Here is a 22,251-nt window from a genome sequence, read left to right as displayed (position 1 = left end):
CTAGTAAGACTCACATGTCATGGAATGATTTTCTCTGCACACCCGGGCTATGTGTGCCTGAAATTATTTCTGTTGCACATCCTGGCCAGAATCAAGCAATTTCTTGATTCTCTAACAGGAGAAATGTTGTTGAAGAGTTTTGGTTCTTCCCGCAGTTTTGGTGACAAGATTCCACCATTAGAAAAATTTTTCTTAATAATTCTACTTTTATATTTTCAGTTTGGTTTGGGCCAAGAGTGTGACAATCAATTTTTAGTCTTAGGGGAATAACTAGCAAAAATCTTTATTCCTTTAGGGGATTTTCTTGCATATGTATGTGTGGCTGTTAGTGATGGCAAAATTTTGTAATGTTTACCATTCACCTTTAGGCTGCATTTTGCAAAACAAGAAGTCCTTTAATATTTAATAGAATATTGTTAAAAAAAAAAGAGAAAATAAAAAAAGCAGGGGGAGGTGAGGGGAGAGAGGAAGGAGAGAACATGTGAGGCACCTGATGGGCCGTGCTGGAAGAGAAGATTCATTCCAGGCAGAGCCAGGAGAGGAGCTTTAGAAATGCAAATTAACTCTGCTGAGACAATCTATGGACAATGTACCAAACTCTTTTTGCCTGGGGAAGGAATTTGTCTGATTTCCTCTGTCCCTCACCCCAAAGCTCTGCCTGCCAGCACAGATGGAATTTGCACAGGCAGAGCCCATAGTGAGGATATCTGACTGCAACAGAAATTGGTTAAGCTACAAACGGAAACAGCAAATGGAGAATGTTGGGAAAACTTTACTAAAAAAAGTGGGAGAGAATCATCCCTCTCCCCACTCCAACATATGCTGTCACTGTCTGGGTTATATAGGGTGTATTGGAGCACTGGGGTGTTTTGCTGCCACAAGTTCAGGGAAATGAGTTGGAAATCCAAGTATGTGGTGATTTAATTAGAGAAAAGTGGTCAATTCATGCAGCCCTGGCTGGAGGGAGCACATCAAAAATGGAGAAAAGATGAACAGACACCTGAACAAATCCTACAACACCATGGACCAACCCCTGGGAACCCTAATGAATTTGTATCAGGAGCCAGAGACCCATTTATCATTTCAATAGCATAATTAGATTACACAATGTCCTCAAAATAATACCCAACCAGACAGCTCCAGCTCCTGACCTTCTCACTGACCAATCTATTCAGATGAGGAATGCAATATTTCTCCATGGGGGGGAGATTATCCACTAACAGAAAGAGGAGGAATTTGTGGAAAATTAAATGACTCAAACTGCTGTTTGCAAATAGATCACAAAGGAAAAGTGGTGAAACAAATAACAAAGGAAGTGAGAAAGTAGCTCATATTATGGTCCAAATGTGGAAAGGATGGGAATGGGACACGTTTTCATGGTTCCCTGGCAGACCACGGGTTAAACTAATGCTGTTTGTCCTTGTATGAGCTACAGCAACTCTCATCTTTTTACCATGGGCCGTGGGGGGACACGGCATGGATGGAGATGTGAGGGACAATGACAGGGATGGAAACATGGTGGGGACACAGCCATGGGTGAGGACATGGTGGGACATGGCCAGTGACATGTGGGGACACGGCCACGGCCGGTGCCATGGGGGGAACTTGCAGGGGCTGTGGGGGATGCTGGCTTGGAGGGAGTTGAGGGTTCCTGGCAGGGACTTGGGGCTGTCTGAGGCCTTTGGGGACCCCAGGCCGAGCAGCTCCGGCTGCGCTGGGAGACCCTGGCGGAGGTTCTGGGGCAGCTGCTCAAGGACCCCCTGCCCTGGAGCCCCAGCCGGGCACTGGGCTCCTGGAAGGGAATGAACGTTCTTGTCCCCAGCAGGGAAATCCCAGCACCCCCAGGGTGTCGGGGGCAGCTGAGAGGCCACAACAGGGAGGGGAAAGCCAGACAGAGCTGTCCTCCTCCAAAATTGCACCCCAAAAATCCCATAACTCAGGGATCCCACCAGAAAGAAGCTTTCAAGAGATGCCTGAATTGAGGGAAAGGGGGATGGGACCCCCAGAGGTAGCAGGAAGGACCTGGAAGCATCAAAAACAAGCATGGAGGACGGGAGTGTTTGATTGGGGGGCAGTGGGGAAGGGGTGGAAGAGCAGGGGAAAAGAGGGGGCTGGTACCCCTAAAGAGTTGGACAGGGGGCTGGGACCACCAAGTTGCATAGGGAGGGGTCCCACTCCCTCCCTTCTCCCTTCTTCCTCAGCCCTCCTCTTCCATCCCTTCTCCTGCTCTCCCTGGGCCCAGTGCTCACCCTTGGCCCCCCCGTTTTCCCAACACCATCTCATCCCGCAGAGGAGCCGGGATGGAGCCAGGGCAGGTCGGGCTGGGGCAGCGCTGGGCTCTTGGCCGGCCTGGGTGCCCCCCATGCGCCCCCTCCCCAAATTCCCCTGGTGGCTTAGGGGTGTCCTGGCGCCTTTGGGATTTGTGCGGTGCCGTGTTGGGGTTCAGGTTCCTCCCAAGGCCCCCCAGAGCGGGGTGAGAAGGGGGGGACACGACCTTTCCTGGGGGTCCCCATTCCCGATCCATGCCAGGGCCAGTTCTGACCCCCTCCCCCTCAATCATGGCTCCCCCTGCGGGGTCCCAACAAGTCCTTCCCCACTGGCCCCCAGTAAATGGGACCAGGCAAACTGGGAAGCTTCATTGGGAATACTGGGAGCAGCCGTTCGGGGGCAGAGTGACACCGGGCTGGGGGTCCCCGGGAGGAGCACACACGTTCACCCGAGTCCCGCTGGCCCCAGACAGGTGAGCTCCCAGCAGCACCAGTAGCACCAGTAGGGCCCCAGCTGCCCCGACACGCCCCATGGCCAGCGCCGGGCGGTGCCGCCAGCCCCAAAGCAGCCGCGCTGTGCCCTGGGGGGGTCCCCGCGGCCCCGCCCCGCGCGGCACTGGGAGCACCAGGCCGGACCAGTTGGAAGCGTGGGCGGGCGGCACCAGAACCCACGGAAGTGAGTCCACCACAAAGCGTTTAGAATCCCCGAAATTGGCGGAAAGCATCAGGATTCTCCCCAAAAAGGGGTCACATCTGTCCCTAAACTAACCGGGAAATCCCCCAAAGCGTTTATGACCCTCTAAAACTGGTGGAAAGCAGCAGGATCTTCCCTAATATCGGCTTCTGTGCTAGTTTCACCTGGGGAGAAGAAACTCAAGAGAGAAATTCTCTCTATGAGAGCTCCCTCTGGGAGTTGATGGGACCAATTGGAGGCTGGTTTGGTTATTGACAGCCTGAACAACCAATTGGAGAAAGTTAGTTCGCTCGGTGAGCACACATTTTGAAGGCGGTAACGAGGGAAAAAACTCTCTTTTATTTCCGGTGGCTGAGCAGGTAACAACAGCCCAGCCCGGGCTCCCTCCCATGTTGGGGGAGCTCGGGAGGCCGCTGGGCCCCGTTTGCAAACCAGGGAACCCGATGGCCGGGGGGAGGAAAGGCTCATTGATGAGACCTTAGCCCGGCTTCCTCCCCTACGAGCCCGCGGCTCTGGGGGGGCCCGGCTCCTGCTGCTGGCTCGGAGCAGCTTTGGAGGGGCCGAGCCCGCCCAGCCCCCGCACGGCCTGGGGGAGGCAGCCGGGCCCTGTCTGGAAGCAGGGGTGGCCATAGGCAGTGCGGGGCTGCAGCAAGCTCCAGAAAAGCTCATTAACATCTCAGCCGCCCCCACACCCAGCGCCGTGACTTCTGTGTGAAACTTTAACTCTTTAGTGCTCAGGTAAGATTTTGCAGACCTCCGGCTTTCCTTTGAATATGAGAGGGGAAAAAGGAGATGCTCCAATGTCAGTGAAGCAAGAGCTAAGTTTCTTTAGATGAAAGGAGAATGAGGAGATGCTGTGAAGATGGCTGAAAAATCCTTTTGTAAGATTGTAGGGATGAACTGATGTACTGAATATTCCTATAAACCATGGAGAAAGACACGGGGAGGTTGCAGATGTTCCATTTGATAGATTGTTAATCAGAGGTATCTGTGTTGAGAATCCTTTGCCCCGAGGAGAAAAGGGGATCTCTTTTTCTGGAGATGGAGCATGAACAGAGAGAAAGAGAGATGAAGAAAATGTTTGGTTTGGAACAGTTAATTCTTAAAAGTAAATACCCCATGAGTATGGCCCATAAGCACAGCTTTGGGAAAGCTGTGAAGATGGGAGGAACTTCACGACTTGGCAAGTTTTTTCCCGGGCAGATGCAAATCGTGAAAGTGAAGCCACGAGAGGACTGTTTTTTTCCCGTCTTGTGGTGAAGTCCCTATGGCCTGACAAGAGGAAACTTCTCTCTCCAAAGTGAACTGAAAAGGACTATTTAAGTTGGGAACTGACTGAAGTAGTTTTTTGTATGTTTGTTTTGTTGTTATGAAGGTTGGGAGAGGGAAGGAATGAGTGCTCTAGAGATCTTATTCTGAATTTGCTTTTCATTCTCTTTCTTTGTGTAGATAATAAAGTTTTTTATACCCTTTTTAAGTTCCAGTCCTGCCTTGCTCTTTTGCTCCTGGTTCTGTCTCACAACAGAAAAATGAGTATATTTAAATTGGGAAGTCAAAACTATAACAATGGAGGAGAGTGTCAACAACTGCAACTAAGGGCTCGTGTCCCATCAGAGTCTCTAACGATGGCACCAACGCTGCTGCCTTGCAACAGCCCACTCCGGAAGGTGAGTGTGCCCTCGAGCAGAGCCGCTGAGGTCAGTCAGGGGGACAGGCTGCAGCTGAAGCTGCCAAGCGTTGCTGTGATTCTGGTAAGTCAAGAGAAAACCATGGTGACCACTTTCCCTTACACCCTTTGCCAAGCCACAAAAAATTGTGCACATAGCATCCCCTCTTTTGGCATCCTGTCTGGTGTGGATGTCTTCCTGAGGAGGTACAAGCCTTCTGGGTGCTGCTGTTCCTGTGCACACTCTGGTGATTTCTCTCTGGTGTCCAGAGCCACGTTGACAGCAGCAGCTCCACAGGCCAGCTCCAGGAGACATCGTTCTTGCCATGGTGGCAGCAGCTCTGTGGGTCCCGAGCTCAGTGTCAGGGGAGTCTTGGCCACACAGCACAGTGGCCTGGACAGCTCTGGGGGACCCGGGCTGATTGCAAGCGCTGCCACTTCCCACTGCTCCTCGCCTGCAGCAGCCAGTGGCCATGCTCCAGCAGGGCCTGCTTGGGGTCCTTGTCCCTCCTTGTCCCTGGCAAAAGCAGCCTGGGCACCTCGGGGCTGTCCCCACCGTCCTGCTGAGGCCAGGCCTCGAGGCCTTCTGCCACAGGCAGCAGAGACGCGTCGGGGAAGCGCCAGAGCAGCCGGCTGGCAGCAAGAAGGTGGCTGTCTGGGGGCTGCTTATGGCCTCTGCCACCCAGTTCCTCAGGGCTTCCCACCAACCCATCCACACAAGTCCTCCTGGCCCATCACAGCCTCCCGCCACCCAGCACCACACGCATCCCCCTCCGCCTTCCCACTGCCTTCTCCGGGCAGGTCTTGGCAGCACCGCAGCCCTTCATGGCCTCCCACTGTCCCGTGCCCTCCACGCCTCCCCCAGGCCTGCCTGGCTGCTGAAGGAGCTCCAGAGGAGCCGCATCAAGAGGCACCTCAGAGCCCTCAGCAATCCAGCCAGCAACACACGGGCAGGACACAGATGGCGCTTCCAGGCTGGGAGAGGGGTGCTGGCCATCTCCAGGGACCGGTCTCTCAGGGATCCCCGCCGCAGCTCCGGCCTCTGCCCGCCCGCTCTGTCAGAAGCCTTAAGGTTTCCACAGAACCACCAAAGGCCAAGGGCCTTTTGGCCACTTTCCCTTCCACTCCGCACGCTTGGCCAACTTGCCGAGCACAAGCACCCTTTGTGCCCTCTTCCCCATTGGCCTGAAGACTCTGGGCACCAAAAGACAGCTCCTGGACCTCTGTGTATGACAACGGGAATTTACTAATCCTACAATGGGGTGAAACAAAGTGCTTGCAGAGCAGAGATGTTCCCTGCAGGCTCAGGTGGCCCCAGCAGACCCAGCCTCCCGGATCAGTTCTCCACACTGCTCACGCAGGACAACCAGCCCCTGCGACACAGGGAAGGCCGTGACTTCCAGAGCCGGTGGAATCCATCTCGCATCTGCTGGAGTCGGGAGGAGGGAATGCTCTGTACAACTCTGTTGATGTACAGAGTCTGAAGAGCCAGGCACGAGATGGCAGGGCTGGTGTCATCTGTCATGTCCTGAAGGGCTGGAAGAGACAGGAACAGAGCCACAGTCAGAGCCTGCATCTGCAGGGACCTGGGGAGACCCTCCTGCCCCATCCATCCCACACGGCAGCTCTGCCATGGCCTAGAGGAAGCAGGAGACAGCAAGGATCAGCTGGAAGGCGCTGGCCACGAATGTCCCTCCCGCAGGCCCCTGGAAGGTCTCTGTGCTCTGCCCACGCCGCCTCTCGTGCGCGCAGGGAGCAGAACCCTCCCAGCCGGGGCAGGGAACGCAGCTGCCAGCGCCAGCCCCCGCTGACAGCCCGCTGGCCTCACTCACCCCTGCACATGAGCTGCAACTCTCGCTGCTGCTCTCTCAGGAACCGCCCGGCCATCCCTGCCAACACAGAGCCTGTCACGGCCCCAGCCGCACAGCTGCCCCGCAGCGGCGCTGCCAGCCCTGCGGCCACAGCAGCGCCTTCCCCTGCAGGGCTCAGGCCCGGCCCTCGCCGCATCCTGACGCCCAAGGACACGGCTGCGAGAGGGCGGCAGCGGCGCCGAGGGCAGGCGGGGCTCCAGAGCCCCGGCCCGGATGGCGCTGCCGGGGCAGCAGGCGGGGCTGGGGCCGAGCTGCGGCGGGGCGGGGAGGGAGCCGGGCTTGTGGCTCACCAAGAAACCTGACGGCCGCCTCTCGCAGGGGCTCCTGTGGGCTCCGCAGGTACGGCAGCGCCTGGCGCAGCAGCTCGGCCGCTCGGCTCCTGTCCTGTGCCAGCTGGAGAGAGCGGCAGGGCACGGAGGGAAGGGTTGGCGCGGGCTCTGTCCCTTGGCCCCGGCCTGCCCTGCTCGCACAGCCCTGAGCGGGGCAGAGGGCCCGGCAAGCCGCGGGCTTGATGGAGCTCGGGGCTCCATCAGCTCCGGCCCTGGGGCCAGAGGAGCCTGGAGAAGAGCCCGCGTGGGCAGCCCAGGGAAGGGAGCAGCGTTCTTACCAAGCACTCGCCAAACCTCCACATCTGATCCGCCATCAGCAGGTGCTCAAGGTCCCTCCTCTTCAGGAAGGTTAGCGCAGAAAGCAGCGTTTCACAAGAGGCCTGCAGAGCAGCAGAGACCCAGAGATGGCACCGCAGCCCAGGGCACAGGACCTGCCTCCCTGCGCCAAGGCCAGGAGGAGGCTGGAGCCCATGAGGTGCCCGGGTGCAGGGAGACAGCTGAGCCCCCTGCCAGGAGGACAGCAGCGCCCAGGAGTCCTCACCTCTGCCACACGCATGTTCTCATCGTGGCAGTTGAAGAAGAGTGGCAGCAGGCTCTTGCTCACAAGCATCTTGAGGGGCTTTTTACCCTTGGCCGCTACCAACCTCATCACCTCTTGGAAGAGGCGAATGGAGAGCAGCTGCACATGGCGGTTGTCCTGTTGGAAAGGAAGCAAAAGCCCTCCACATCAGCTGCTCCAGGCCCCTCTGTGCACAGGCCCAAAAATCCACGGGGCCCCACACTTGGGGGCAGCACCCAGTGGCCGTGGCTGGGAGCACAGAGCCTTACGTTGTCCAGCAGTGGCCAGAGCGCGCCAGCCAGCCGCAGGGCGATGGGGCTGGGTATTGCGAGGTGTCTGTGCGAGAGCAGAAAGCTGAGCACCGCGACGGTCATCTCAACGATGTCTTCATCTGCATCCCGCAACAGGTCCACAAGGCTTTCTGTCAGGCTGTACATTCTAATGTTCTGCACGGAAGACAAGGCAGGGCAAGCCCACGCTGCTGCTGCTGCTGCCGTGGAGCCCAGGGGCTGAAGGCCTGTCCTGAAGCACTCGGGCAGCTGAGAGCTGGGAGCAGCTGCCACAGCTCCCAAAGCCCAGCCAAGCCCAAGGGGCTGCTTTCCCCAGCCCCACGCTGCCAGCACAGCTTCAGCCGCTGCTGTCTTCTCACCATCGAGGGGTCCTTGCTGAGCTGCACGAGGCCTCTGAGCACCAGGCGACGCATCTCCCTGGACGTGCTCTGCAGGCGCCTTGCCATGATCTCCAGGAGGCTGTCACCCCATTCTTTGATGTCCAGGAAGTCCAGTACCTGAAAGGCACAAAGCAGTGACTGGGGTGCCCAGCTGGCAGGAGCTCAGAACTGCACAGGCCTGAGCCAAGGCAGCAGCACAGGGCACGGGCACCGTCCCAGGCAGCTGCGGCTGTGAGAGGGCAGAGAGCTGGGAGGCAGCTCAGCTGTGCTGCCCATGGGGCTCACCTCCACAAGGAATGCCATGGCGGGCAGCTGCCAGTCTGAAATGTCTTGGCTAAGGAGCTCCAAGAGGCAGGAGATGATGCTGCAACACCAGATCATGGAGACACAGCGCATCTCCCTGGTGGGGGGGAAAAGGCATCATTGCCCCTGAGCCGAGAGGGCAAAGCTCTCCCAGGACTGACCCACACAGCTCTGGTCTTTTCCCAAGCACCCCGTGGGCGCTTTGGGAGGCAGCTGTTCCCAGGCACCCTCCTCTGCCAGCCTTTTCCAGTCTGCTCGTCCGTCTCTTTGTGACAAAGCCCTCTCACCCATGCCCATGGGAACTGTGTGGGGCACCCTGGGCACAAGTGCCGGGGGCAGCAGGGAGAAGGGGGTCTCACCTGGCCAGGAGTCCCACTGCATAGTGGTGGGTGTCAGTACAGAGCAGCGTGTCCCAGCCAGCCCTGCCTTCCATGGCTACCACAACACGCTCACACTGCACTCGGCAGAGCAGGACCTTCAGGGTCTGCACCGCAAACCTGTGTGCAGAGCAAAGCCCAGGTCATGCTGGCAGCCCTGGCTCCTGCCTTGGAAGGGATGGGGAGACTGGGAGGACTGGGATGGAGCACCTTTGGGGGTTGGTGGCAAGGCCCAGTTGCTCCTGGCACCCCTTCCAGAAGGTATCAACCTCCTCTGGCGTATCCAGTGCGCTGATGTAAACTTGGAAGAGCAGACACAGAAAGAGACGGGGAAAATACTCCAACACTATAGGTGGGCACCAGGTCAGGTTGAAGACCCTCCACAGTGTCACGGTTGCCTGCAAAAAATGAACCACCCAGAGACAACGCTCAGTGCCAAGACATCCGTGTGGCAGGGCCCGAGCATGCCAGGGAGAGGCCGGGGGAGACACCTCGGGGTCACCCAGCCTGGTGCCCCTGAACCTTGCCCCTAAGGCAGGTTTCAGCGCAGTGCCTGAGGCAGAGAGATGCAGCTGGGGGGAGGACAGAGAGCTAGCTGCTGGAGAGGTGGCCTAGGGGCAAGCAAAGGTCAGTTGCAGGAACTCACAGCCAGGGCAAAGACTCCTGTGCTGTCCCCATCGGAGGTGTACACACTGTCCACTGGCCAGGCGTTCAGCACATTGAGGAGTATCTGCAGCGCCGGCTCCGCAGTCCCAGTGGAGGACATGATCACTCCCCACATGGCCGTAGCAGCTCTGTGGGGTCAGAGCTCTGTGTCAGGGGGGTCTGGGCCACAGCACTGTGGCCTGGGCTGCTGCAGGGGCCCGCGCTGGCCGTCAGCCCTGCCTCTGCCCACCGGCCCTCGCTGGCAGCACCCAGCCAGCCCACGGGGGTGCAGGCATCTTGAGGGGCAGGGAGGGAGCGTGGCAGCACGCTCAGGGGCTGACATGGCAGCACTGGCAAACGGAGGAGCCAGAGGCTCCTGGAACTGTCCCCCTGTCTGGCAGTCACCAGGGACAGGCTCTACAGGGTAACGGGCCGGGGAACCCTAAACCCTCAAGGCAGGTGGGGCTGCCGTACCTGTCACCCCATGGGGCCCAGCGCAAGAGAGTCATCAGCACATCACAGGGGTATTCCCTGGTCAGCTCCAGAAGGGCCTTGTCCAGCCTGTGCCCAGCAGACTCATTGGCCGTGAGCCACTTGTGGATGTACCTCACCATGGCTGGCACCTGCAGAAGGCCCGGGGAGACTTGGATACCTGCCCGAGCAGCAGGTTCCCCAACTTCCCTTGAGAAGTGCTGCCCTTCCTACCCTATTGGTCTGGGCCTCAAAGGCTGAAGGAACCCAGCAGAGCTGGCTTGAGGTGCCACACAATTCCTGGGGTGATCAAGCCCTGGCCACAGGCTGCTTACTTGCTTTGGATTGGAGACACCCTTCTCCACAAGCAAATCCAGCATGGCTGCCCCGGTCTCAGCAGTGAAGAGGTGAAAGTTTGCCCAAAGCCCAGTGCCCACACCGGTGGTCTCTTCCCGCCAAATGCACATGATGAATTCATAGATCATCTGCAGGAGAAGGGCAGGAAGAGAGGGAGAATCCATGGAGTGCTCCAAGCACGGTGCTGGGCTGAGCAGTGACAGCAGGCCCAGCCCAGGTGGGGATGGCTGCAGTACCTGCGCTGTTCTGCGGAAGCGGCCACGGGCAGGGTCCTGCTCTTGTGTCGGGTCCATGGCGGCACCTGGCAAAGAGCGAGCGCAGCCGGGGCTGAGGGGCTGTGGGAGAGGCCAGAGAACACAGGCCAGCCCTGAATTCCCAGGCAGGGACAGCCCTGGGATGCTCCAGGGATGGGGTGTGGCTGACAGGGGGTTCAGCCTCAGCCCCTCTTCTGTCCTATCCATGGGCATGTTGGATGGGATGGGATGGGATGGGATGGGATGGGATGGGATGGGATGGGATGGGATGGGATGGGATGGGATGGGATGGGATGGGATGGGATGGGATGGGATGGGATGGGGCTAAGCTGGCTGCAGGCACCAGCCCTGTGACCCAGCTCTGCTACTCACCCTCCTGCAGCAGCTGGATCTGCTCCAGCTCTTCAGGCTGCTGTGCTGAGGGAGCTGCAGCCTCCTCCTCCTCCTTCACCCAGGCCAGCTTGGGCACTCTGGGTGGCGTCTGCTCCATGTCACTGTTTGGAGTTGGGACTGCTTGCAGGAGAGATGTCTCAGAAAAGCTCCAGATGAGCAAGTGCTGCAGTTGTGCCTTGTAGGCACCAGCAGCAGAGAAGCCTTGGGAAGGCTACAGGACACCGTGTCCTGCAGTCTGTCCTCGAGGCCACCTGCAGAGGAAACGCTTTGGAAAAGCTCCGAGTCAGTAAGGAACAAGCTGGCTGTGTGGGGGCTCCTCACAGCACCGCTCTCTCCGTCCTGTCCCGACGAGTGCACCGAGCACTGTGGTGTGGCCGTGTCACCGCCAGCACCTATGTCACGACGTGTCACAAAGGGTCACCCTTGTACGCTCTGTCCCTTTCCTATTGCACGGTGACCACGGTGCACTGTGTCACAAAGAGCCCTAGGACACACCTCCACGTGCCCTGGGGGCACCCACACCCCCCCCAAAGTGGCCCAGCTTGCAAGGAAGACGTTCCCTCAAGGTTCGAGGACAGCCCAACAGGAATTTTAGGAATGGCTCAAACAACAAGCAGATGCTCTTCTGCTCTGCCTGCTCAGGGCAGCAGAAGGAGCCCCCACGGTTGCCGATGCAGCTGCAGCAGGAAGGGCATCAGGGCCTTCCACAGCAGCTGCCGGGGCCTCTTTGGGACAAGACCCGGTGCTGGGTGGCTGTCACACACACGGGAGTGTGACACAGACACGGGACGTATGGCCCAGGGCACGAATGCTGCTCTGAGTCCTGGGAACAGTGAAATCAGCAGGTGTGGCAGAGTCCCTGCCAAAGGAGACCTGCTGCCCCCAAGGCCTGCCAATGCTGGTGCCTGCTCCTGCCACAGAGACCTGTGTCCCCTGGGGACTTCTCTGCCAGAGGACAGCCAAAGCCCACGTGCGTTGGTGTGTGTGCTCCTTTCTGCAGGCGGCTGTTGGCAGGAGCACCTGGTGGCAACACTTGGTCTCTGTCAGAAGCTGTTACTCCTTCCTGGAATGATTTTAGCTTGGAAGGGATTATGTGCAGTGTCCACGCATCTCCCCAGCCCATCACTGCCTCACACACGAGGTGACCACCAAGCCACTCTCCGGCCATCTGACCCGCAGCTGAGCCCTTCCCAGAGTGCCTGCACCCGCAGGGAGCGCAGGGCTGGATTTGGCCGCCAGAGAGTTGGTGACCCTCGTGAGATCCTCGGTGCATTTAGTTCCTACAGGAGTGTGGGCACCACTGGGAAATGATCTGCATGCCTTGTTAATTGGATGTTCTTCCACTGCTAAGTTGGGGCAGGATCTCTCCTGGTCCTCCTGTCAACTCCCGGGCCTCTCCTCAGCCAATCAGAGAAGGCACCAAAATAATTGAGCCAATCAGAGCGCGCGGCACTGATGACTCCTCAGGCAGTCCCAGAGCGCCCAGAGCTCCTCACCTGGACTCCACCCGCGCCCCGCCCCCAGCGCCCCCCGCCAGGAGAATTTGGGGTGGGGAGTATCACGTTTTATCTTTTATTCTTCCAGAGTCAGGATTAAATGCTCGAGAGACAGAATTTCATGTTTGGACTCAGATATTTATTAATTCTAATCTATATTACAGTGAGTTCTACAGCACTTCTAGCTAACAGGCTAAAAATGGAGACGTATCTCGCTCTCTCTCTACAAGGCCTTTTAAGGGCCAATCTGTCCAATTAAGAACAGACAGATAAATTCTTTTTACTATTAACCCAACAACCAATCACCCATGACCTGTAATGTGGAATATTCTATCCAATTACAAAAGTACCACCTAGACCCGTGAAGAAGGTGAAAAAGAAAGAAAACTCCACTCTAAAACATCCATCTTGTTTTATATACATTACTATATTCTAAAACCCCAAGCTCTAAATTGTCCACCATGGGACATTACACACTTCTATTCAAACTACACACCAGTGATCCCAGTTCTATCACTCAATTCTGGAAAGCTTCTTCACGGCCTCAGGTCAAAAGCAGTGTTTTCCTGGAGGTCAGTGCCTGTCAGCACAGAAAGCCCAAACCCCTCAGTTTCCAGGTTTCCAACAGGGGGGAGGTGTCAGACCCTGCCCAGCGCTGGCCATGGGGCGTGTGGGGCAGCTGGGGCCCTACTGGTGCCACTGGGAGCCCCCCGGGCTGGGGGCGCGGAGCTCTCGGGTGAGCGGGAGGGACGGGAAGTGGTGGGATGGTGGCTCTTCCAGTCCGTCCCAGTCTCTCCCAGTCCATCCCAGTCTCTCCTAGTGCCTCCCCAGGCCCTGCCAGTATCCTCATAGTCCCTCCCAGTGTCACCAGAGTCCCTCCAAATTCCTCTCAGTCTACAGTCATTCCATTCCAAGTCCATTCCCTGTCCTTTCCAAATCCTTTTTCAGTCCAATTCCAGACCACCACCCTATCACCCATTGCCCCAATCCGCTCCGCTCTCTCTCCATGTTTCCCCATTCTCTCCAGTTTCAATCCCAGTCCCTCTCAGTGCCACACCAGCCCTCCCCCATCTCTCAGTTCCCCCAGCTGATCCCAGTGTGTCCTCACTCTCTCCCAGTGTCCCCCCGTGTATCCATATCACCATGGCCCTCGAGCTCCCAGCCCGGCCCCAGCTGCCTGCTCTGCTCCGTGATGGATTTCTACTCTGCCGACATCCAGCTGAGCTGGTCCAGGGCCAGCAGGAGCTCTTGGGGCACATGGTGGCCACCGACCTGGTCCCCAACGGGGACTGGATTTCTAACAGCTCCTGGTGCTGCTGGAAACACCCCCCGGCACGGGGTCAGCTCCAGCTCCAGGTGCAGCACGTCAGCCTGGAGCACCCCCTGAGCCGGCACTGGGGCACAGCCCGGACCCCACAGTGTAGGGGGAGTGAGGAAGGTATTGGGGGGGCTGGTAGGGGAATTGAGGTGTGCTGGGAGTAACTGGGAGAGAGTTTCAGATAGCCTGGTTTAACCTGGGAGTAAGGCTGGGGGTTTTAGAATGGCTGAGAAGGAGTCTGAAGGATGTTGGGGAGGGTGGGATGGGGTTCCGGGGGTCCTGGTGGGCACTGGGAAGGAGTCTGGGGATGCTGGGTGTAACTAGGAGAGATTTGAGTGAGCCTGAAGGGGATGGAAGAAGATCAGGGATGGAAAAGCAGGGGTTGGAATGAGGTTGGTCGTGCTGGAAAGTGACTGGGAGGAGATCTTAAGGGGTCCTGTATGGGCTGAGGCAATTGGGAGGGTGCTTAGAGGGGTTTCGGGTATCTGTGACATTTTTGGGGGATTCTGACCCTTGTGAACCCCCAGAGATGTTGCCAGACACCATCGACACCAAGGTGCTGATGGGGATTGGGGGCTCCGTGCTGGGCTTCATCTTCCCTGCACTGGAGTTCGGCTTTTACCTGGGCAAGAACGTGAGAACGGGTCCTAACGAGTCGTGTGCCCCCTCCTCCAGAGCCTGTGTGCTCCCCCTGGGGACCCCCGGCTCAGTGTTACCCCCTCTTCTCTGCCCACAAAGCTCCTGTCCCAGCAGCCGCTGCAGACCCTGCCCAGGTGGGGAACACTGGGTGCTGCGGGTCTGCCCGGCAACCGGTGAGTCATCACAGCTGCTCTCTCTGATTGGCTGAATCTTCTCCATCGCATTCTCTGATTGGCCGGGGACAGGCCCGGGAGTTGAGAGAAGGAACAGGAAAGATCCCGCCCCGAGCACCGGCACGGGAACAACAGACCCAGCCTGGGCACAGCGAGGGAATTTATTACCAACCAAATCACAGCAGCACAAGGAAAAGAGAGAGAAATCTCTTCAACTCCTTCCCCCCCACGCAACAGGGATCACCGGGACCAAGGATCACCAGGGCTCTGCCCAATGGGAGTCACTGGGGATCATCCAACACCGATCCTCCCATGGGAGATGGAGCTGGAGCAGAGCCCAGACCCACACTCGGGGCACTCACAGGGCTTCCCTTAGTGGTGACTCCGTTGGTGTTGGGTCAAGTGAGAGCTGTGTGAGAAGCTCTTCCCACACTCAGGACACTCATAGGGCCTCTCCCCAGTGTGGATGCGCCGGTGCAGGATGAGATGGGAGTTTTGCTTGAAGCCCTTCTCGCAGTGGGGGCAGCGGAAGGGCCTCTCCTCTGTGTGAATCCGCTTATGTCTGAGGAGATGGGAGCTGGTCTGAAACTTCTTCCCGCACTTGGGATACTCGTAGGGCCTCTCCCCAGTGTGGATGCGCTGGTGTTTTCTCAGGTCAGAGCTCCACCCAAAGCTCTCCTGACATTCCAAGCAGGTGTAGGGCCGTTCCCCTGTGTGGATCACCTGGTGCTGCATCAGATAAGAAATAGTGCTGAAGCTCTTCCTGCATTCCCCACACTCATAGGGCTTTTCCCCAGTGTGGATCCTCTGGTGTAGGATCAGCTGGGACCTGTAGCTGAAACCCTTCCCACATTGTGAGCATTTGTGGGGCTTCTCCCCTCCAGGAGGCTTCTCCACCAGCTCTGAGCTCCATCTGGATCTCCAGCAGCCTTCCCGGCTCAGGGAGGGTCTCTTTTCCTCGCAGCTCCCTGGGCTGGGTTTGCAGCCCCGCTTCCTGTGGGATCCCTGGGACTTTTCCTCCTCCTCCATCCATCCACTCCTTGGGAATGACAAATCCTGGTTTGGAGGGAAACACAAGAGAGCACCTTGGGCTGAGGGTTCCTCCTTCCAAAGTGCAACTCAGGAAGTCATTGGGCATCTTGTGTCTATAAGAACCCCCAAAACACAATGATTCAGCACAAAAATTATTGAAACATCAAGACAGATCAAAAACTCCCCAAAAAGCAAGTTTCAGCCCAAATCCCTTCCAAAATATAAAGATTCAGCCCCTGCAAAAAATCAAAGCACCAACATTTAATCCAATAAAGCTCACAAACACCAAGATTCACCCCTGTGAAAATCATGCATGGTCCTCTTCAGTCACCTGCTGCATGTGGGGAGACAACGCTCCTGGGGCTGGGGGAGGCTGCAGATAAAGGAAGAGGTGGAACCTTGTGGTGTTTACTGATTCTGCTTCTCCTCCTCCTGTGTCCCTACTCCTTCTCACACTCCTCTTCCTCCTACTATTCGTCCTCCTCCCGCACAATGCCACCTTCTCCTCCCACATACAGTATTTGACCACTTGGTTCTTCAACCCTGCTTCTCCTTCCCTTCTCCTGCTGCCCCCAGGCCCAGCACCCACTGCCGGCTCCCTCTTCCCCCCAAACCCACAGCATCCCAGCACAGGGGCAGCGATGGAGCTGGGGCAGCTCGGGCTGGGGCAGCGCTGGGCTCTCGGCCGCTCCCGCCCGCACTCGCTCCCCACTGCAGCCGCTGCCGCCACCACAGCGCGGGGGGGCCCGGCCTTGGCGCTCCCCGCTCCCACCTCCCCAAATTCCCCTGCCGGGGGGCGCTGGGGCCAGGAGACAGACGAGTGACAGATCAGGGGGGCTGGGAAGAGTCGGCAGCCAGAGAGCACTGAAAATCTCAGCAGTGACTCCAGTGGGATCTTCGGGGACTAAACATGGCAGGGCACCCATGGAGGGTAGAAAGGGAAAGCCGGGAAGGGATCCCAGCAAAAGGGATGATGATCCCAAAATATCTCTGAAGGGTCCCTTGGGAGCATGTTGAGAGAGTTTGGACATTCTCACAGAGGTAATCGAGGACATGGAAACCCAGGGAGGCAATAAGGGAAGTCCAGAAGGGATTTAGACAACTGTGGATGGATGGTGTTGGTGTGCTGGGAAGGGATTGGATGAAGAAGGGGAGTGTGCAGGAATATGGTTCAGGAGAGAAGAAACAGGAGCAATGTATGAGGGAAGAAATAATGAACGATGGTAAAGAGGAGGAAGAGAAAAATTCTGAGGATGGGGATGTTTTTCAGCAGCCTCTTATCCTCAGAAGTTGCCAGGTGATGCAGATCCTTTGTATCCCCGGTTGCCAGGACAGGCACACAAGGAGGTCAGGATTGCAGGGGGTTTCTCTGTGCTGGGCAGCGGCAGGAGCGGGCGCAGAGGGGCGGCACCGGGAGCACGGGCTGGGGGCCTGTGGGGAGCTGCGGGGCCGGGCCGGGGCTGTGGGGCAGCCGGGGCTCAGCGCCGGGCGCTGCCTGAGCCCAGCACCCCCCGGCAATTGCAGGCCCGGCAGTGGCCCCCGGCCCCCAGGAGGCTGCGGGACGCCCCGGCCGCTGCCCGGCCCCGTGGAGCTGCCGGCCCTGCCCGCCGCGGGGGCCGCGTTTGGACACTGCGGCAGGACAGGCACCGGCTCTGGGATACGGGCTGGCCACGGCAGCGACAGCACAAGGAGCAGCACGAAGGAACAGCTGGGAAATGGGCATTGGACGTGCAAGGATCGAGATTCGCTTTTAAGCATTTTGTTTGGGTTACTGCAGAAAGGAATGATTTTGCAGAAAGCTCAGCAGCTGTCAGAGGATGAGCACCCCCAGGCACTGAGGGGGCTGCAGGAGGAGCAGAAGAAGCCCCTGGAGCAGTTGGTCACAAAGGCACAGCAGGGGAATGCAAGAAGGGATGAGGAAAAGGCCAAGGGGAAGTCAAAGGCCATGGCAGAGTTTCTACAGCCCCTGAGGGATGAACCCCAGGGCCCAAGGGGGCCCCAGCACCCAGGGGACTGGGTTTGAAATGCAGGAATTCCTATGTGTTCCTAATTGTGATTGTAATTTACTGGGAAGGGATTTGATGGCTAAATTGGGAATGCAAATTGATATTGTAAAAGGTGATACAGAGGCTAGTTCTGTTGTGCCTTTGTGTCAAATGTCTGGCAAGGCCTATGCTGAAGTGAGCCCAGAAGTGTGGGCAGCTCCAGGAAAATAGGGAAATTAGATATGGAGCCTCTCCAAAGTACTTTGAAGCAACCAGGACAAGTGGAGTCTGAAAGCAATACCCTATTCCAAGGGAGGGAAGGAAGGGCTTACAGCCTCTTGTTGAGTCCCTGCTAAAGGCAGGGCTTTTGGAGCCAGGGATTTCTTCCTAAGACATTCCTATCTTGCCAGTCAAGAAACTGGAGGGATGGACACCAGGAGGAAAGCAGAATTTTCAAGTGTTAAAAAGCAGATTAACTGAGCCTCCTGCCCTGGCCCTACTACAAAGGGAAAAAGAATTTGAATTGTATGAGAATGCTAAACAGGGCCATGCCAAAGGAATTCTCATGCTAAAATATTTAACCCAGTGGCCAGAGTGGCCTCATTGTCTGCAGAATTGTGCAGCCACAGCTTTAATGGGACCTGAGGCCCAAAAACTGCTGGAAGGAGGATCTCCTGTTGGTCAAGTCTTGGATCAAATTAAAGCTTTGATAACCAAAAGAGTGCCTGCACTGCCACAGCTGCTGGGGAAGACAATGGCAGAATTCCACTCTGCCTCTCAGTTACACTCACACACTGGCCTGCCCGGGATTCCAGTGTTGGAAAATATACCTAGTTTAAATTTTTAAAACTTATTTCTCAACTCAGGCTTGTTTTGCCTTTGCACTGGGGAAAGAAATTTTAAAGAACTTTTTAATGGGTGTTACACCAGTCAATAGGGATGAGTTTAATATGTCAACAGACTGGGAAGAGCCCAAAAGATACCCACAGAGAGAATGGCCATCAACAAAACCTCAACGAAACATCAGCAAATATCAAAGAACACCCACCCCAGACTGCCCCCAGCATAGAGCATAGATGGAGACACCTGGTCTGGAAAAGGCTGAGAAGGAAATCCAGGAGTTCGGACCTCATTAACATCACAAGAGGAGAAATCCGGGTCTGCTACGAAACAAAATACTAAGAACCCCACAACTTTGAAGCAGTGAGGAACAGACGAGTGGATTTCTATGGGTTCAGGCTGTAAAAACTTTATGAAAATCTAGTAAAACTCACGTGTCACGAAATGATTTTCTTTGCACATCCGGGCTATGTGTGGATGAAATGATCTCTGTTGCACACCCCGACCAGAATCAAGTAAAACCTTGACTCTCTAACACCAAAGATATTATTGGAGAGTTTTGTTTTTCCTGCAGTTTAACTGACAAGATTACACCATTAGAAAAAAATTTCATAATAATCCTACATTTATATTATCAGTTAGGATTGGGCCAGGGTTGTGACAATTTTTACTCCCAGGAAAAGCAGAAAAAACTTGATTGCATTGGAATATTTTTCTACATATTTGCAGGAGGCTCTTAATGATGGAAGAATGTCGGAATGGATTTTTGGATGCGCATTTTAGGTTGCATTTGGCAAAACTAGAAGAGTATTAATGGTGAGACTTTAATGCATAACCAGTTAATACAAAATCGTTTAGAAAAAAAAGCAAAACAAAACAAAACAAAACAAGCAGGTTGTGGGGGTGCACATGTGAATCACCTAATGGCAGCTCTGGAAGAAAAGCATCGGTTCCAGGCAGCCAGGAGGGGAGCTTTAGAAATGCAAATTACCTGAAGCAAAGTGTGGACAATGACCCAGGATCTTCCTGCCTGGGGGAGGAATTTGGCTGATTCTCTCTGCCCCTCACCCCAAGCTCTGCCTGCTTGCACAGATGGAATTTGCACAGATAAAGGCAGAGCCCATAGTGAGGATATCTGACTGCAACAGAAATTGGTTAAGCTGCAAAGGGAAACAGCAAATGGAGAACGTTGGGAAAACTTCATGAAAAAAAAGTGTGGGGGGGAATCATCCCTCTCCCCAGAGCACTGAGGTGTTTTTGCTAGTCCAGAGAAATCACTTGGGAATCCAAACATTTGATGATTTAATAAGATAAAAGTGGTCAATTGATGCAGCCCTGGCTGGAAGGAGCACCCAAAATTGGGAAAAAGATGAACGGCCACTAGAACAAATCCTACAACACCATGGACCAACCCCTGGGATCCCTAACGAATTCATATCAGAAGACAGAAAATCCATCCGTAATTTGAGTGGCATAATTAGGTTAAAAAGTGTCCTTGAAATAATAACCAACCAGACAGCCCCAGCTCCTGAACTTCCTGACGACCAATTCACTGAAATGAGGAACGAGACATTTCACCATGGGATGGGATCAGATTATCTATTAACAGAAAAAGGTGGAGTTTGTGGAAAATTAAACTATTGAAATTGCTGTTTGCAAGCAGATGATAACCGGAAAGTGGTGAAACAGATAACAAAGGAAATAAGAAATTAGCTCATGTACCAGTCCAAAGAGGGAAAGGATGGGAATGGGACACGTTTTCGTGGTTCCCTGGCAGACCATGGCTTAAACGAATGCTGCTCCTCCTCTGACCTGCTGCACCAACTCTCATCTTTTTACCATGCAAGACATCTTGCGTCAAAGAGGATGCAGGAAAAGAGATTGAGTCAACGGAAATTAAAAGTTTGTAAAGGCAATTCTTGAGAAAACGAGAAAAGGAGGGATTGAAGGCAGTAAGATTAATATCGTAGTAGGAGTGCATATTAACGAGGACATGCAGTAGGTGGATCACGAAGTCTGAACCTTCCAAGTATCTCAGCCAGTGGGGAAAGAGAGAGGGAGATGCAGACGGGAAAATGAGGATAAAAAGGAGGCGACGCTTTAGAGACCGCATGGCAAATGCCGCATGGCCTCTCTCTTTGTTCATCAATAAAGTCACTTTTACAGGACTCCTCTGTCTCCTCTGGGCACACAAACCTCTGGCCACGGGAATTTTCCCGCACAGCCCCGGGCACAGGGCAGACACCTCTGTCCCACCCACAGCAACCGGGACGAGCCAGCGCTGCTCCGGCACCGGCTCCTGCCGAGGCCCCAGCGGGAAGGAGACCGCGGGCAGCCGCTCCCGCAGCGCCCTCAGCCCAGCGCCAACACGGGCCGCCACCGGCACAACCAACCCGCCAGAGCCCCCTGCCGCCCCCTCGGCCCGCAGCGAGCCCCGAGCCCCCGCACAACCGAGCGCGGCTCCCACCTGCGCTGGGGCCGCCTCCGAGCTCCGCCGCCGCCTCCCCGGGCTCCGGCCGCTGCCGCCGCTGCCGGGCCCGCACAGACGCTGCCACAATGGCGCCTTTGCTGCTCTGCCCAATCAGCGCGCGACAACCAGGAGTGACATTGGCACAATCAGCCAATGGCAGCGAGGGGCGGGCTCTGCACACGGCCCAGCCTCGGCCCGCGCTCTCAGGGCCCCCCGGGCTGTGTGAGGGCAAAGGCGGAGATGAGGAACAGCCCTGGAACGGGCCCGGGCCCGAGCCGCCATTGGCCTGGAAACACAAACAAAGTTCTCCGCAGCTCCCGGCACGCCTTTCCCAGCCCTGCGTGTTCGCTGCCTCCGGCTCAGAGGGAAGCCCTGGAGCCTCACTTCTGCTACCCCTAATTTGGAGCGTCTGTGCTTGGCTTTAATTTCCCCCAAACAGGGAAAACTGCTCCACATCCCCTGTGGATGAGTGGAAGAGGGGAGAGATTTCTGGCAGAAAACTCCAAAAACTCAGAGCAGGATAATGAGAAGTAAATGAAGACCCTTCAAACCAGCTTTCCACACGCCTCCCTCCTTCCAGCTGAAACTCCTACCCCGGCAGCGTAGGGTTGGAGAAACGACACTCACTTTGTAAAATTTTAAAGGTTTATTAAATCTTAGCAAAAAAAAATACACCAAAAGACTGAATAAAGAGAAAAATCAGCGCTGGGAGCACAGGACTAAAGCAGCAGACCCAGGTGTGATTTGGGGGCCCAGGGGCTCCGCGGGCCGCCCCCGCCCCCCCCCATCTTGGCCAACAGGTGCGAGCGGCACGGCCCCGCTGCTGAGCACTGACCACGCCCCGGGGGCCGCCGGGACCTCTCCGAAAAAACCCGCACCTGCACCCCCCCCTTCAGTCCCTCCAACCTTCCCAGTGCTGGGGGAAAAGGGGAAAGGGGAGGACATGGGGCGGGATCACCCGGAGACCCCCGGGGTGAGGAGCAAGGGGTGGGGTTGGGCTCGCGCTGAGGGGGGCGGTTCCCGCGCGAGGATTTCGGGGGGGTTCGCTCAAGGAATTTTGGGGTTCTCGTGCGACGGATCCTCGTGCAAAGGGCTCCTCTCCTGCCACCGTCTCCTCGTGTCACCCAGACCAGTTTGGGGAGCTCTTTATGTCACCCAGAGGAATTTGGGGGCCCCTCGTGTCATTAAGAGCCCTGCGAATGTCACCAAGAGCTCCTCGAGTGCCACCAGGAGGAACGGGGGGACTCCTATCACCGAGAGCCCTGCAAGTGACACTGAGAGCCCTCTGTCACCAAGAGCCCCTCAAGTGCCCCCAGCTCCTTGTGCCACTAGGAGCCCCTGGAGTGCCACCAGCTCCTCGTGTCACCAAGAGCCCCTCGTGCCACCAGGACCTCCTGCCAGAGAATTTGGGGAGAGTCTCTGTGCCACCAGGAGCCCCTGAG

This window comes from Sturnus vulgaris, unplaced genomic scaffold, assembly GCF_052056855.1.
Source record: "Sturnus vulgaris isolate bStuVul1 unplaced genomic scaffold, bStuVul1.hap1 Scaffold_180, whole genome shotgun sequence".
In the NCBI taxonomy this organism is placed as follows: domain Eukaryota; kingdom Metazoa; phylum Chordata; class Aves; order Passeriformes; family Sturnidae; genus Sturnus; species Sturnus vulgaris.
The sequence above is the reverse complement of the archived record's forward strand: the minus strand, read 5'-3'. Positions refer to the sequence as shown.